Below are 16,014 nucleotides of genomic sequence, written 5' to 3'. Positions count from 1 at the left end.
GTTTGTCAAACACTTCTTTATTCAATTGTCTGCCTTGCCATCGTGCACATTATAATAAATGTCTAATGTCACTCCATCTTACACCACCCACGCATGTACACATGTGTGTTGTCAGGACCAAGCTGGCATTCTTGAGTTAGTACATAGTGCCAAAGGGCATAAAAATAATGTTAAATAGGAGTACCCAGGGAATTTGGGTCCCTCTCTATTTCCTTATTCTCTCCCACTGTCCAAACTTTGACAACATAATGTGATTACATAATAACTTAGGAAGGAATCAAATTAGACACTATACAGGAAACACTGGTGAGGTCCCCGTGGAGTTATCTGAGTTAGCTATCCTGCCTGCATGTGAAGTCAGGCAAAATCCACCACTAGGCATCCTGGAGCCTTGAAAATTCCTACTCATTTCTTTATGACACTCTTCCCCAACCAAATGCAGTCTCTTTTAAGGGGGGAATTCATGGGGTTGAGGAAAAGGCATTTTCTCCAAATCAATATACACTGAATTATTTTACTCAACAAAAAATATGGATTGCAGAACCAAAAATCAGCTACAGAAGAAGTGCCTTTTGGAGGCTTCATTGTAAGAAGTCAAGGTTTTAATTGTCTTTCTGTGAGTATGAAGAGATTTCCATGACTTCTACATGTCTCAAATCAGGGAGCTCACCAGAAAAGCAGGATCATCCAATCAGCTGAAAACCCTTAACTACTGGATCTCGAATCTGTTGCTGCCAACACTCCTTTGAGGTTCACAAAGAAAGAAAATGTAGCTGACACAGACTCAAGGGCCCCAGGGAGACTTCAGTATTGACATCCTTCCTCCTACCTCCATAAAAAATCTGCACAGAGCAGGAAACCAACAGAAGCCATTGGCAGCAACTGGATGAATGAAGAAAGTGTTTCAGCAGAATTTCCCTCCTGGTGAACTTCAGTGTTGCATCTCACTCTCATTTTGAAGATAGTTCCCATTCTCTTCCAGTTAGTGTTCTAACTTTAAAAAATACAAATAATAGATTTCTTTTTTAAAATCTCTGGTCCTAGCTAGGCATGGTAGCACACACCTGTAATCCCAGCACTCAGGAGACTGAGGCAGGAGAATTGCAAGTTTGAAGCAAGCCCATACTACATTGTGAGACTCCATTTTAAACAAACAAACAGATGAGTTCTGTTCTTGTCAAGTTTTGGAAAATCTTTTGTCCACCTAAGATTGGAAGATCCTTAAATAAAAAAGGGAACTGTGAAGGGAGGTGATAAGTGACACAAGACATGCCCATGCATTGTGTGGATGAACATCACAGAGCAGTTGCTCCCTAGACTCTGAAACTAAGCTACCTAGGTTCTTATCTCAGCTGCACTACTTACCAGCTGTAATCTGGGGCAAATTATTTCATCTTTCTACATCTGAGCTTTTCTCCTATGTAATGGGGATAATAGTGCTTTCTGCTTTGGGTCACTGTGAAGAGAAAATGAATGCTTGTAATAGTACCTGGTACTTGGTAACTGCTAGGTATTCACTATTATTGTTGCCAGTTTGCCATTGTGTGTCTTTGGATAAGTATCATTTCCCCTCCTCGAGTCTCTATGTGCAAAATGAAATTAATAATATCCTTATCCACCCAACTTACCTCACAGGTTGTTGAAAAGATCAAATAACCCAATTGACATGAAAAGTTCTTTGAGATGGAAAAACACTTCACAGTAATATCTGTAATATATTTCTTTTCAATATAATAATATTATCCCTCAGTCAATTAAAACCGAGCCCTAAAAAAAAAAAAAACCCGAGCTCTTCATTTTAAAGGAATTAAAAAGGAAAAGAAAACCAATCCTGGGTTGGCCAGAAGCTCCATCATAGGCCAAAGATGAGGGAAGATTTGGAAGGAATTATTCTGCCCTGCTTTTTACTTTTAATGACACTTTTTAATCCTGCACAATGGAATAAATAGGGGTGGAGGAGGCTATGATGAGAAATCTGCATCACTTTGGCTACATGGCAAGTCATTTGTGTTTGCTCTGCATGGCAAGATAATATACCTTCTGATCAATCCTGCCTTACTACAAGCCTACTCTGAAATCAGATATGTTTGGGCACTGCTAGTAATTTCAGGGCAATGCAATTTCTGACCCTAATAACTGTCATGGGGCATTAGCATATGCTGCTGTCAGAACTGCCCAGTCCCAGTAGCTGGGCAAGCCAGACAATAAACTGGAGTTTGGGCCTCACACAAGCAACCCACCAGCCCTCCTTAATGTTGGCTGGATTGAACTTTTGGATTGAAATGACCAGTTCTGCAGATGCCAGGCGAACATGGTTGGAAGCAGCCAGATGCCAAAGGAGTCAACTCCACTAACACTCCAAGTCAGAGGCTGACTGCATCTTTCTTTTTTTAAATTCTTACATCTCAATATCTGCTAACACATACGGTAGAAGGTCTAACTGCCTCTCTTCTCCACTGCGACCCTTCCTCCTCTGCCTCCCTAAAGTGCCGTGTTCTGGGCTACCATTTCACTCACATCATTTCCACACAGCCCATATGGCTTTCAGTAATTAGAGTTTTCCCTCCTCTTAAAAACATTTTATCTCTCCTTCTCCCTCCCTCCTTCCCCCCATTAGCCAATCATGGAAAAGCAATTTGACAATTATATATTGATGGAAATAATGATAATTGATATTCATTAAGTTAATTTTGAGCTAAGCATTGGTTTCAGAACTTTACATAAATTGTGTCACTTAGTCCCAAACAAGTCTACAAGGTAAAGTCTAGTATAATCCTTTGGTATAGATGACTAGACCAAGGCATAAACATGGCACATATTATGCTGAAAGCCACACAACATCCACATAGTAAAACCAGGCTCTGATCCCAATAAATCCAACTTAGAGAGTCACAGATTTCTGAGAAATACAATACGAAAAGCACAGAGATTAAAAGCACAGACTGAGGTTTCCAGGGAAGAAGGAATTGTGCCTTAAGACCGGAACACTGAAATCTTATTTGAATGTCCACAAATGGAGATCCATCTCCACAATTATATAATCCAAAAGAATTTTATTTCACTGGCTCCCATAGGAATGGCAACTTGGATAGACTTGTAAATCTTCTCAAGGAACATAAGAAGGGAACACCTTAAGGCTCTTTGGGACATGCAGCACAGACTCTTGGTTTGAACCCAAGGATCCTGCTTTTACATGGGTAACTATATGAATAGTCCTATATACAAACTTCCAGGAACATAATTACACCTTCCAAATATGGTGCCATGTCTTTGCCTATCAAGGCATAATAAGATAGTCAAGAACTTACTGTGTCTGCCCCTGGGGATATAGCAGTAAAGATGACATTCAGGAATCCTGCCTGGATGGAGATTATTACAATCTATAGAGAAGACAGACATTAAGTGAAGGATTGTAAATAATTAAAGGAACAATGACATGAAAGGAATGTACTCTAAAGAAAAATATAGTGCTTTTGAGAAAATGGGGGAAGGGAGTAGCTAATTTCCTTTAAACCCATGGCATCCTTCATGGAATTTGAACTGAATGCTTTCAAAATCACCCCAAATCCTGAAATCACTTAATAAATATTTCTGAATTAATGTCCTAGACAAGGGAAATGAGGTAATGCTTGCAAACCAGAGAAACACGTGGCCGTTTCTTTATATTCCCAGAGTTGGGAGAAAGTTGAAATGAGCTCGAACAGAGAATGACAAGAAATACAGGGCACACTTTGCTGTGGTTACAGCACTAGCCAAACTAGCCGGATTGTTTTGAGCCTCGCTTTCATGAGGCTTAATACAATCAGGAAGGGCTTAGACGTCCAGCCAGGATAAATACCCCACCAGGAGCCTGATCAAGGAGAGAACCAGAAACCAACTGGCCTGGCCGTGCCCAGACACACATGTGGGAGGCTCCACCAGCCAATAAGGCTGGCCTCCTCTGGGGGCTCCCCACCCCCCCACACCCCCACCCCCCGCCAATCAACACATTTTTAAAGTCGCCTCAGGCTGCTGAAGCTCATAATCAGACCTGGGTTGGATTGCAAACATCTCTATACTGCCAGTGCTGGCTAATGTGATTAGGCACAGAGCATTAGCCAAATAAAAGGGATGGGGACCAAGGAGCCAGAAAGACAGGAAGAAAGAGAAGAAAGGGAGTATGCAGTCCACAGAAGGGTGAAAGGAAGTGGAGAAAGGCCTTGTGACACCCAAAAAGGGAGGAAATTAAAAGTAAAAAAAAAAACACTCAAACATAAATAATTTATTGCTTAGTCAAATCACTGAGCAGGGAGTCAGCAAATACTAAGGGTCTACTACATGCAAGTGTTCCATAACGTAGGTGCCTCCATGACCAAATAGTTGTGACTGCTGCTCTCATCCAGCTCACAGCCCACTGGAAGACAGACTCAAAACAAATGCTAGGGAGCCCTATGCTAAAGGCACCCACCAAGATGGTGTATACATTTATAGCATATTTTTTGGCAGGAAGAGATGAATCAGTCAATCAAGAAAAATAAATAAACAACTACACTACTAAAGGATTAATTCTAAAAGTCAACTTGGCTAAACTGCAGTACCCAATTGTTTGGTCAAACACTGGTCTAGATGTTGCTGTGAAGGTATTTTTAGATGAGATTAACATTTAAATTAGTACACTCTGAGCAAAGCAGATGGTTCTCCATAATATGAGTGGGTCTCATCAAATCAGTTGAAGTTCTTAAAAGTACAGACTGAGATCTCCTGGGAAGAAGGAATTGGGCCTTAAGACTGGAACACTGATATCTTATTTGAGTTTCCAACCTGCACCTATTAAAATTTGGACATATTAATCCCTATAATTGTGTAAGCCTATTCCTTAAAATCTCCTGATATCTCTCCCCACCCCACCCCCCGCCCTCCAAATGCATGCTTCCTATTGGTTCTATTTCTCTGGAGAACCTTGTCCAGCACACCCATTAAATATGCCCATTGATTGCAAGAGAGACCTGAATACCAGGACTGTCATAATGTGAAAAAAAAATTGCCCTTCTTGGAATTGAGGAAATAAGCTGTGACAACACTGGCCAGCATGCTGGGGATTACAAAGAAGGAACAGAATGTTAAGGGAGTGCAGAGGAGCCAACAGGAAACCGGGAGTGTAAGGGTATTGGGCAGGCAGAAATAAGAAGCAGAAGGAGGTCTTACCAGCCAGAAGACAAGGCCCAAATGACAAACAAGAAGAGAGGAACTCTGTTAAAAACAAGGAACCTGTGTGTGCTGTCCACAGACTCACATCTAGCCCTCAACACCAGTACCAGCTCCCCAAGCCCCAGCCCACTGGATGTGTCCCATGAATGACTTCTCCAGGACTTGCAGAGCTGTCCAGAGTGGAGCATCTCACTGGTAGCCAGGGCCTCCAGATTTTCCGTCCAAGAAGGAAGACTGTAAACCTGCACCCCACTTGTGCAATCTCAAAAGGGTTAATTCATAACTTCCCCCTTCCCCCTCCCCAAGTAGTGACAATCTTTCCTAATCATTTCCATTTCTATTCCTGCTTAATTCTCCCATTCCTCTCTTTGTTTTCATGACCTGTGGGAACCTGAACTCCAGCTGGAGGTAGAGTCTCCCTTTATACTTACAGCAGATATTTAAGCAATTATCCTGTCACTGGGCCTTGCCTGGCCTCCTCCATATGGGTTGCTCCCAAGCAAGGCATTTAGTTTCTCCTTTGTTCCCAGTGCGTGGAGTAAAATTGTTCCAGAAAGCTGTTGCCCTTGAGCAATGGGGCTGGGAAGATGGGGGTAAGCTTGATTAGGAATCCTCAGTGTCAACACAGAGGCAGGGAGGGGTGACTTCTGCTGCTGTCGGCCCCTGGCTCTGCCCACCCCATGCTGGACATGCCATCTCCCTCCAGCAGCCAAGGGTCTAAAATAGGACTCGTGTCTGGACCATGCTACAGCTCAGGTCGGGGGAAGGACAGGGATGTGACAATGTGTTAAACTCTGCCTGCTGCCCTGGGCCTGCACATGCATGCTCTCCTCTAGGGCTCCCTAGCATCAGGGTTCAGGCAAGCAGAGAAAACACGTTTAGCCCATCAGTTTGCTCTGACTCTGACACCCGGAGAGAGTGTGTCCAAGGAGAACCTTGACTGCTGTAACAAATTGCTACAAACTAGATGGTTTAAAACAACAGAAGTGTATTCTTTCATGATTCTGGAGGCCAGAAGCCCAAAACCAGTAAATCTGGACTGAACACAAAGTGTGATCTGTCAAGGTCTGGGAGAGAATCTGTTCCTCGCCTCCTCCAGGCTCTGGTGGTTGTTAGCATTCCTAGATTTCTGGCTCCATCACTCTAGTGTCTGCCTCCATGATCACATGGCCTTTTCATCTATGTGGGTAAATTTCACCCTGCCCTCTCAGGACTCTTGTGATGACCTTTAGGGTCCACCCAGATAATCCTTCAAGATCTTCAATTTAATCACAAAGACTTTACCATAAGAGATGACATTCACAGTTCCAGGGATTGTGATCTGGGTATCTTCCAGAGAGCATTATTCTGTTACTAAAGCTTCCTGCTGCAATCTCATGCCTAATTTTCTCAGGGTAAGAGAAGAGACTAAGAAGGAAGGAGGGCAGGCTTTTCTTTAATCTAGTGCCAAGGTGTTGAGGGGGAACCATGATTCTCAGAGATGAGCCACAGAGTCAAAGGGATGTGTTCTACTAGGACACATCCCCAAGTTCCTATTGCCTCCATTCCCAGTGTTCCCATGTGGGCTCTGCTTGTCTCCTGCTTTATCACCTGTGGTAAACTACAAAGTGCCCCCCTCCAAGATATCCACACCCCATTCCTGGAATCTATAGGTGTTCTTTGCATTGATTAAGAGTCTTGAGTTGAAGCTATTACCCTGAATTATCTGGGTGAAACTCAAATTCCATAGCAATAAAAAGAAAGAGGAGGCAGTGTGACATCCAGGCCAAGACTGGACTGATGTGGCCACTAGCCAAGGAATGCCCAAGCCACAGAAGCTGGGAAAGGCACGGAAAGTTTTCTTCCCTAGGTCTATGAGGAGAGAAAGGTCCTGATGAACCTTGATTTGGGCCCAGAGATACTGACTTCAGACTTCTGGCCTCCAAAACGATAAGGGAATAAAATTTGTTGGAATTGTGGTACAGCAGCCATAGGAAACTAAAACAATATAGTTCTGACTTCTACCTTGTGCCCACCTCAAGGCTCTGACCACTCCTTGACCATAACTGACCATAACTCCTGATCCCCCTCAGACAAAGATTATTGTCATTCCTCCCTTCAGAGGGGATTTTAATCCTTTTGCTGACTTCTGGCAGCAAAAACTTGGGTTTCTTTGCTAGACAAGGGGTACACATTTTCAGAGGCCAAGTTCAGAGTTTCCAGGACAAGACCCTAAGTAAAGAGAATAAATATGAGGCTGAACATAAGGGACCACCAAGCCCATAGGCTGGTCCCTTCCCTAGGCAATGCAGCAGGGTCTTACTCTGGAGTAAAGTCATGCAGGAACACAACAGCCTCAAACTGAAATAGAAAGTCAGAGCCACATGCTCCCCTTCCCCTGTAGCCTCCATTTTACCATCCTAATAAGAATCATGGGTCTTTCTTTCCCTTCGGTGACAGTCCCTCACGTTTGCAGAGTGCTTTCTGCTTTTACAGATATTCACTTCCATCACTTTGAGACCCACCCTGTGAGGCATATGGGAGTGCAACTGCGCCATATTATAGCAAAGAAGACTGAGCTGAGGTCCAGACATTTGGAAAGATAATAGAATAGTCAGTCAAACATGATAGCTAACCTCTTGATCTTGAATCTGCCACTCTCCCCACTTCTGTTCACTTCTGCAGTCTGTATCTCTGCAGCTTCTTCCATATAAGAAGTACAGCTATGGAAGAGGGTGACAGAGTAGTCATGCCAATCAACAGCTCACTCTTCCACACACTACTTACAGGTCACTCCTTAAATACTCTCAGCCCCCCGATGAGGCAAGTACTACTTACTATCCTCATTTTATAAATGATGCAACAAAAGCACAAGGAAATTTACTATTTTGACCATGGTTTGGCTGCTAAAATATGGAGGAATAGAGATTGGAACCCAGGTAGTTTAGCCCCACCGTTTGTGCTTTTAACACAAAGGCAGCTAGCATAGCACCGCAGGACTTTTGTCCAGACCTGGAACTCCACCAAAGTGTATTTAAAAACAGTGAAGTTCTAAGCACTCTCCAAAACAAAGAACCAGAGGCAAAATGTAAATAAATTAGCCCTTTTGAAAGAAAGTGATAGTGCTTTGAAAATCCTATTGGAAACTCTTTCCACCAGATGTGTCCATCCTTAATATGGTCATCATTAACCGCACATGTTCAGGGTGCATGCATGTGCCTCTGCGTGTGTGTGTGTGTGAGCGTGCACGCTAGCTCATGGACAGAAAGATGAGGGGCAGACCCTCCAGATGGCTCACCAGAAACCTCATGTCAGGGCTCTCTCGGTGCCCCTGCTCCATCAAAGGGACTTTGAGTTTGGAGCCTGAGTAAATTAACAACATTCCTGTTCTTTATTTATCTCCTTCTGACTGTGATAAACAGCCCTAGGGAATCCTTGCTTCCTATTGCTGGGTTGAGAGAAAAATGAAACATTCCTGCCTACATTTCACACCAACATGGTGAATAGGGTATGTATTACAAGGTGGCTGTACTTCAGCCACAGTCCAGAATTCCAAACCCCAAAAGAAACAAGCTTGCACATGCCCATCAATCCAAAGACTTCTGAGTTACCTGAGCCAGGTGAAACAGGCTGCCAGCGCTGCACAGGGAGAACTAAACCTTCTCTATGAGAACTGATAGTCCAGCCCACATGTCTGACGTACCAGCCTACAGAGCAAGAACAGGCCAACACTGAATAAAAGATGGGTTTGGGGAGATCTCAAGTCTAAGCCCTTTATTTTACAGATGTGAAACTGAGGACCAGAGACAAAAAATTATTTTTCCAGAAGCACACAGCAACATAGAAGCTGTGACACACTGGTAACTTACATGACACTCCATGCAGAGTACAAACGGAAAACCTGGACAATTCATTTACCAGCCACTGAAAAGGTTGCAAGACAGGGAAGACTTATAGGATCACAACTGAGGGAATACTATAAAAGAAACCCAGAGAAGTCAGTCTGACATTTTAGGCTACTTTTCTTTCAGGCTCTAAGGACTCAGCCAACTCCAGTAGCAGTGTCTTAGAGGTGTAAAATTAATAGACCTTTTGACAGACTCTCTTGTGGACGAGGAAAAAAAAACATAGTGTTCAGGATCCACCAAGGTGGTGCAGTGGTTATGATCCTGAGCTTTGGACATGAAGGGGCATAACCTTATCCTGAAAGAAAGATTGAGTCAAAAATTGGGAACCAGTTCTCACAGGAACTAAAGTCAGGTTTGAACTACCCATCCTCACTAGATTGATGTGATCTTATCTTTCTAAGTTCTTCTGGCTTCCCTAAGATGTAAATTAAATACTCTCTAAATTAAGATAAATTTATGTAGTTCAAACTATTTCTAACTTTTGTTCATATATAATACCTGGTTCTCAATCCAAAATAACTAGCCATATAGAGAACCCAGACAACAGAGCGATTAGACATAGACTTTGAAATAATTATTCCTAATACCATCAAGGAATTTTTAAAACCTAGATGAAAAATTCTATTTGAAAATGTTTTTTAAAGAATGAAATAAAATTCTAAAACTAAAGAATAATAAGTAAATTTTTTTAATTGATGGATGATTTTGAGAACAAATTAAACACAGCTAAAATGTCAATTGATAATCTGGAAAATAGGTCACAAGAAAACGTCCAGAGCAAAGCAATAAAAGATAAAAGGATAAAATATAGAGAAGGGAGCATTCAAGATAGTTCAAGAGTAATTGCATGGGGAAAAGAAGGGTCGAAGAAGTATAACTGCTATCACAGAAGAATAAAGGAGAAAGAACAAGGAAGAGGAATATATATAAGGCCTTTTTCCAAAAATGCTGAAAGACAAAAAGGCATAGCATTAACTATGAATCTCAGGTAGAATAAATTTTTTTAAAAAATCAATCTTACACATACATCAGAAAAAGGTAATGATTAACCAAAAAAAGAGGGCCTCTTTAAATTTAAGAAAAATAACTGCAGAAACAATAGGACTCACATTTGACTTACTATCAGAGCCAAGTCTGACAATAATATAACCATTTCTTAAAAGTGCTGAGAGGACAACTGCCATTCTAAAAAACCTATACCCAACTAAACTATCCTTTAAAAAATACCAGTGAAGGCCAGGGATTTAGCTCCGTGGTTTCATCGCCTGTTGTGCAGGCACAAGGACCAAAGTTCAATCCCCGGTACAAAAAAAAAAAAAAAAAAAAAACAGTGAAGTCAAAATTTAAAACTGAGAGGATTTGTCAGCACATATGAATCAAAAAAAACCCAAAAAAATTCTATAGATAAAAAGAAAATAATCCCGGATAGAAGATATAATAAGACCTAAAGAGCAACAGAAAGTGTTAATAGATGGGCAAGCTAAGTGAATAGTTACTATCTAAAATAATAAAGTGTTGGGCCAGAGATTTAGCTCAGTGGCACTGCATCTGCCTCACAAGTGCAAGGTCCTGAGTTCAATCCTCAGTACTGAAAAAAAAATTTCTAAAATAATAAAGTGTCTTGTAATACTTAAAATATCCATAAAATAAAATTTTTATTATAATAGCATATAATTGAAGGTGAATAAATAAAAAGTGTCCTGGGATGCCTACTTTATCCAAAAAGTGATGACAGTGCTAATTTGTTTTATTTCACTTGTAATATCCAGGATGTGTGTGTAAATTTTTTGAGAAAACACTATAATAATTATCAAAAATATAACAGACAAGCTAAAAGAGGTAGAAGATAAAATAATAATGAAATAATACATCTAAATGAAAGTAAGAGAATAGAACTAGAAAATCATGGTTGAGACAAAAAATAAACAGTAAGAGTGAAGATTTAAACCCAAATATACTCATAAGTACATTAAAAGGCAAATGAACAAAATGGCCCAGTTAAAAGGGAAAAATTATCAGACTGGATGGCAGTTGGCCAAATCCAAAAAACATACATAGCCTGTCAGTGACATTCACTGAACATAATAGTACAAAAATACTGAAAAAATATAAAAGATATTGTGTAAATACCAAATACAGTTGGCAACCAAAATACAGTTGGCAGTCCTAAGTTCATACCAAATAAGTAGAATTTAAGGAAAAATTATTCATGAAGATAAAGAATGCTTCACAATGATTAAATAAAATCATTCAATTGATAGGGAAAAAAGTATGACATTCTAAATTTGCACGTAGGTATTAATTTACACATAGGCCACCATTTGCTAGGGTCTGAAGTGATAAGAAGGACAACCTTGGTTTCAGAGGATCATCTTATATGAAGACAAGGAAAGGAAGAAGGGGTGAAAATGACAGCCGAAGCAGGTCACAGAAATAAGTGGACTTGGAGAGAGAGAAATTTAAAAGGGAGCCAAGTGTGAAGAAAAAAATTTTAATGAAATGGAAGAAGAACAAAAGAAGAGGAAAATATGACAGAGAGCAAACAGCTGAAAGTAAATGCTGAGAGAAAAAGAATGAAGTCACCACTAAGTCATTTCCCCAACCAAGCTCACCTCTTTACCCTCCAGGGTCAGACTTTCCTGTGGCACATGGAGTGAACAATTGCCATTAGACAGCTACCTTTGTTAGTTTCAAATATCAAACACAGAAATAAGACAAAGAGCAATCCTGACCATGAACCACCTGTCCAGCCTCAAAACTTACATACAAGTATGGCACTCTTCCTATCACAGAGCAAGAAAAATCATGTATTTCCTTTCTGCTTAGCAAAGTCCAGATGCAGTTCACCCAGCCATACCCCTAAACCACTGCCCAGGGCCCTGCTGGAGTCCTGTCAAAAATAAGACCAGAGAGGGGCCGAGGATTTCGCTCAGTGGTTCTGCCGCCTGCCTTGCAAGCGCAAGGTCCTGAGTTTGATCCCTGGTACCAAAAGATAATAATAATAATAACACCAGAGAGGCCTAAAGCCAGGACAGGACAACACTGAACTAACCCATAAACTCAACACCTCAGCCATGTTTCCTAGATCTGAGTTGACTCCTGATCAACAGGAATAGAAAATTGTTTGCTAGCAAATGTTTATCCCCTGTGCTTTACTTGTACTGAATATTTTGCTCTGCTTTGTGGTCCTTTTGTGGCTACTTATCTATTTATTTATTGGAGGGGAGATAGAGGAGTCATTACTCGTAAAACAGAGAGTTTTTAGCAACAATTTTGACAATGCTGGTGTCCTGGGCCTACAACTCTAGAAATTCTATTTAGACCACTGATGCAGTATTTGTAAAATTTAGGGGACCATGAAGAAGTGATTGATTTATTCAACCAGTTATGGTGAATAAAGCAGACATGATCTACCGTAACAGAGCTTACATTTGAATAGATAGGACATAAAAAGTTGGGCAAAATAATTATAGCATGCGGTATATAGCATTAGGACAAAAAATAACTGGAGAGAAGGGTAGTGAGATGAGATATCTCTGAGGAGGTGGTATGTTGATGAATTGTAAAGAATGAGAGAAGCAAAGCTGGGCATGGTGGTGCATACTTGTAATCCCAGCACTCGGGAAGCTGAAGCAGGAGGATTGCCATGAGTTCAAGGCCAACCTAGGCTACATGGTGAGTTCAAGGCCAGCCTGAAATGCATAGCAAGACCCTGTCTCAAAAAAAAAAAAAAAAAAGAAGAACAAGAATGAGAGAAGCCAGCTGCAGATGAGCCAAAGACAGTTCTTAGCAAGAGGGAAAGAACAAGTGTGAATTCCCAGGAGGGATTGCTTAGTGTGTTTGAGCACGAGAGCCAAGTCCAAGGTGGGCTGGTATGTGATGGAGGGGCAGGGGGGAGGGCGGTCAGGGAGACATCATTAGAGCCTTCAATCCCTGTTAAGGGTCTGGGCTTTATCCACCAGCCATGGAAAATTTCCAAAGGTTTCAGGGTCTTTTAACTTGGGCAGTCCAGTTTTTTTTTAAAGTTCTTTATATCTTCCAGATATTAGTCCTCTGTTCCAGAAGCAGATGGCAAAAATTTTTCCCATTCTGTGGGTTGTCTCTTTACTCTCTTTTTTCCTTTGCTGTACAGAAGCTTTTTTTAATTTGTCATAATCCCATTTGTAGAAAAAAGTACACTATGCCATTAATTCTTTGCTGTGCTGTCCAGCTCAGCTATAAACATAACATTTGGAAAATTGTCTTTAGGATCTATATTTTTCCAACTTCTTTGTTCATAATCAGTCACAAATCTACTTTATTTCATAAGCCACCCATTAAGAAATACCCTGATTCTCTTTCAGTCTCTTCAAAATCTTCCTCTTCTCTTGGAGATGGCGCCTAATCTCTTCATGTAAATAACCTAAGGTCCTAATTGTTGGTGTTATTTCTTCTGCAACTGGAGTTCCATTGAGAAAGTCCTTGCCTATGCCTAGGTCTTCAAAAGTTTTACCTGTTTTCTCTTCCAGCAGATTCAGTGTTTCTGTTTTCATATCTAGTTCTTTGATATATTTAATTTTATTTTATTTTATTTTAGTAGAGAGTGAAAGATATGGGTCTAGATTCATTCTTCTACACATGGATAACCACCTTTCCCAATATCAATTAAAAAAATAGGAAATTGAAATGAATATATACTTCTCAAAAAAAGAAGTACAAATCACAGCTAAGTACATGCAAAACTATTCAGCATCTTTGGCCATTACAGAAATGTAAATCAAAACACCACTGAGATTCTATCTTACTCCAATAAGAATGGTTATCATTAAGGACTCAAAAAACAACAAATGCTGGTGAGGTTGTGTTCTGCATTGGTGGTGAGAATGTAGACTAGTAAACCAATATAGCTGGCGAGGGTGTGGAGAGAAAGGAACCCTTCTCCATTGTTGGTGGGAGTGCAGACTGGTGCAACCACTGTGGAAATCAATATGGAGATACTTCAAAGAACTAGGACTAGAGGTCCCATTTGATCCAGCTATTCCCCTGGTGGGGATCTTCCCAAAAGAATTAAAAGAATCATACCACAGTGATATATGTGCACCCATGTTTATAGCAGCACAGTTTGTAATAGCTAAAGGTTGGAAACAGCCCAAGTGCCCATCAACTGGAAACTGGATAAAGAAGATGTGGTTTTTTTAATAAAATGGAGTACTACTCAGCCATAAAGAATGAGAAACTAGAGACATTTATAGCTAAATGGATGCATATTGAGGATATACTCTAAAGTGAAATAAATAGGATACACATGTGTAAATACCGAATAGTTTCTGTAGTGTGAGAAACTGAAAGGGTAAATAAGGATTAAAATGATTAAAATGAATAATTGATAATTTGAAATAGGAAAAGGTCCAAAGCTGTAGGGGTAGTGGGAGGGGAAGGGGAAAGGAAACAAGGGAAAGGAAAAATTATGAGAAAGAAAAAAAAATGGTAACGAAATCTATGTAAATAGGGAAGAGTGGAGGGGGTGAAGGGCACACAGGTAATGGGGAAAAAAAATAAGAACTAAGATACATCATGTACAGGTACAAGCACCCAATGATAAATGTAAATGTATTGTATACCTAAAATGTACCAATAAAAGAATTTTAGAAAAAAAAACCAATATAGAAATTAGTATGGAGACTCCTCAAAAACCTAAAAATAGAAATTTCATTTGATTCAGCCATACCTCTTTTGGGTCTCCTCCCAAAAGAGTTGAAGTCATCATGGGTTTTTTAAATTAATTTTATTGGTACATTTTAGGTGTATGATATAATGACATTCATCATTGGAAATTTGCACCTTTACATAATCTCTCTTGGTTCTTATTTTTTTCTCCATTCCCCTGCCCTCCCTTCAATCCCTCCATCCTTCCCTATTTACAAAGATTTTGTTTCCATTTTTTCATTTTCTCATATTAATTCCATTCCCTTCTTTCATTTACCCTACCCCTCCCACTTCCCCTTCCCCTTTGCCCCTTTTCTTCCTATTTCACATTATCTATTATACCTTTTAGTCCTTATTTACACTTTCAATTTCTCACACTAGAGAAACTATTCAGTATTTACACTTGTGTGTCCTATTTATTTCACTTAAGAGTATCACCTCAATGTGCATCCATTTAGCTATAAATGTCTCTATATTCTCATTTTTTATGGCTGAGTAGTATTCTATTTTAGAAAAAAACCACATTTTCTTTATCCAGTCTCCAGGTGATGGGCTATTGGGCTGCTTCCAAGTTTTAGCTATCACAAACTGTGCTGCTATGAACATGGGTGTACATATATCATTGTGGTATGATTCTTTTAATTCTTTGGGGAAGATCCCCAGCAGGGGAATAGCTGGGTCAAATGGGACTTCCAGTCCTAGTTCTTTGAGGTATCTCCATACTGATTTCCACAGTGGTTGCACCAGTCTGCACTCCCACCAGCACTGGAGCAGTGTTCCTCTTTCCCTACAGCCCTGCTAGCATTTGTTATTGGTTGATTTCATGATAGCAGCCGTTCTTTCTGGGGTGAGGTAGAAGCTCAGAGTTGTTTTCATTTGCATCTCTCAAATGACCAGTGATGTTGAAAACTTTTTCATATGTTTATTTGCTATTTCTATGAAGTCATCGTCTCACAGTGATACATGCATACCTGTGTTTATAATATAAAAATTCACAATAACTAAATTATGAAATGGGACCTGTATGCCCATCAACAAGTAAATGGATAAAAATATTTATATACATAAAGGAGTACTACTCAGCCACAAAGAAGGGTAATATGAGTCATTTGTAGGAAAATAGATGGATCTTGAGATCATAATGCTAAGTAAAATAAACCAGAAATAGAAGAATAAATATCACATGGTTTCTTTTATATGAGAAACACAAAATATAAATAATTTAAAGAACAAAATAAAAGAGACATGATAGGAA

This window comes from Heterocephalus glaber, unplaced genomic scaffold, assembly GCF_053883595.1.
Source record: "Heterocephalus glaber isolate CG9 unplaced genomic scaffold, H.glaber_assembly_v1.0 deba00001457, whole genome shotgun sequence".
Classification (NCBI taxonomy): domain Eukaryota; kingdom Metazoa; phylum Chordata; class Mammalia; order Rodentia; family Bathyergidae; genus Heterocephalus; species Heterocephalus glaber.
This window is presented reverse-complemented; position numbering follows the sequence as displayed.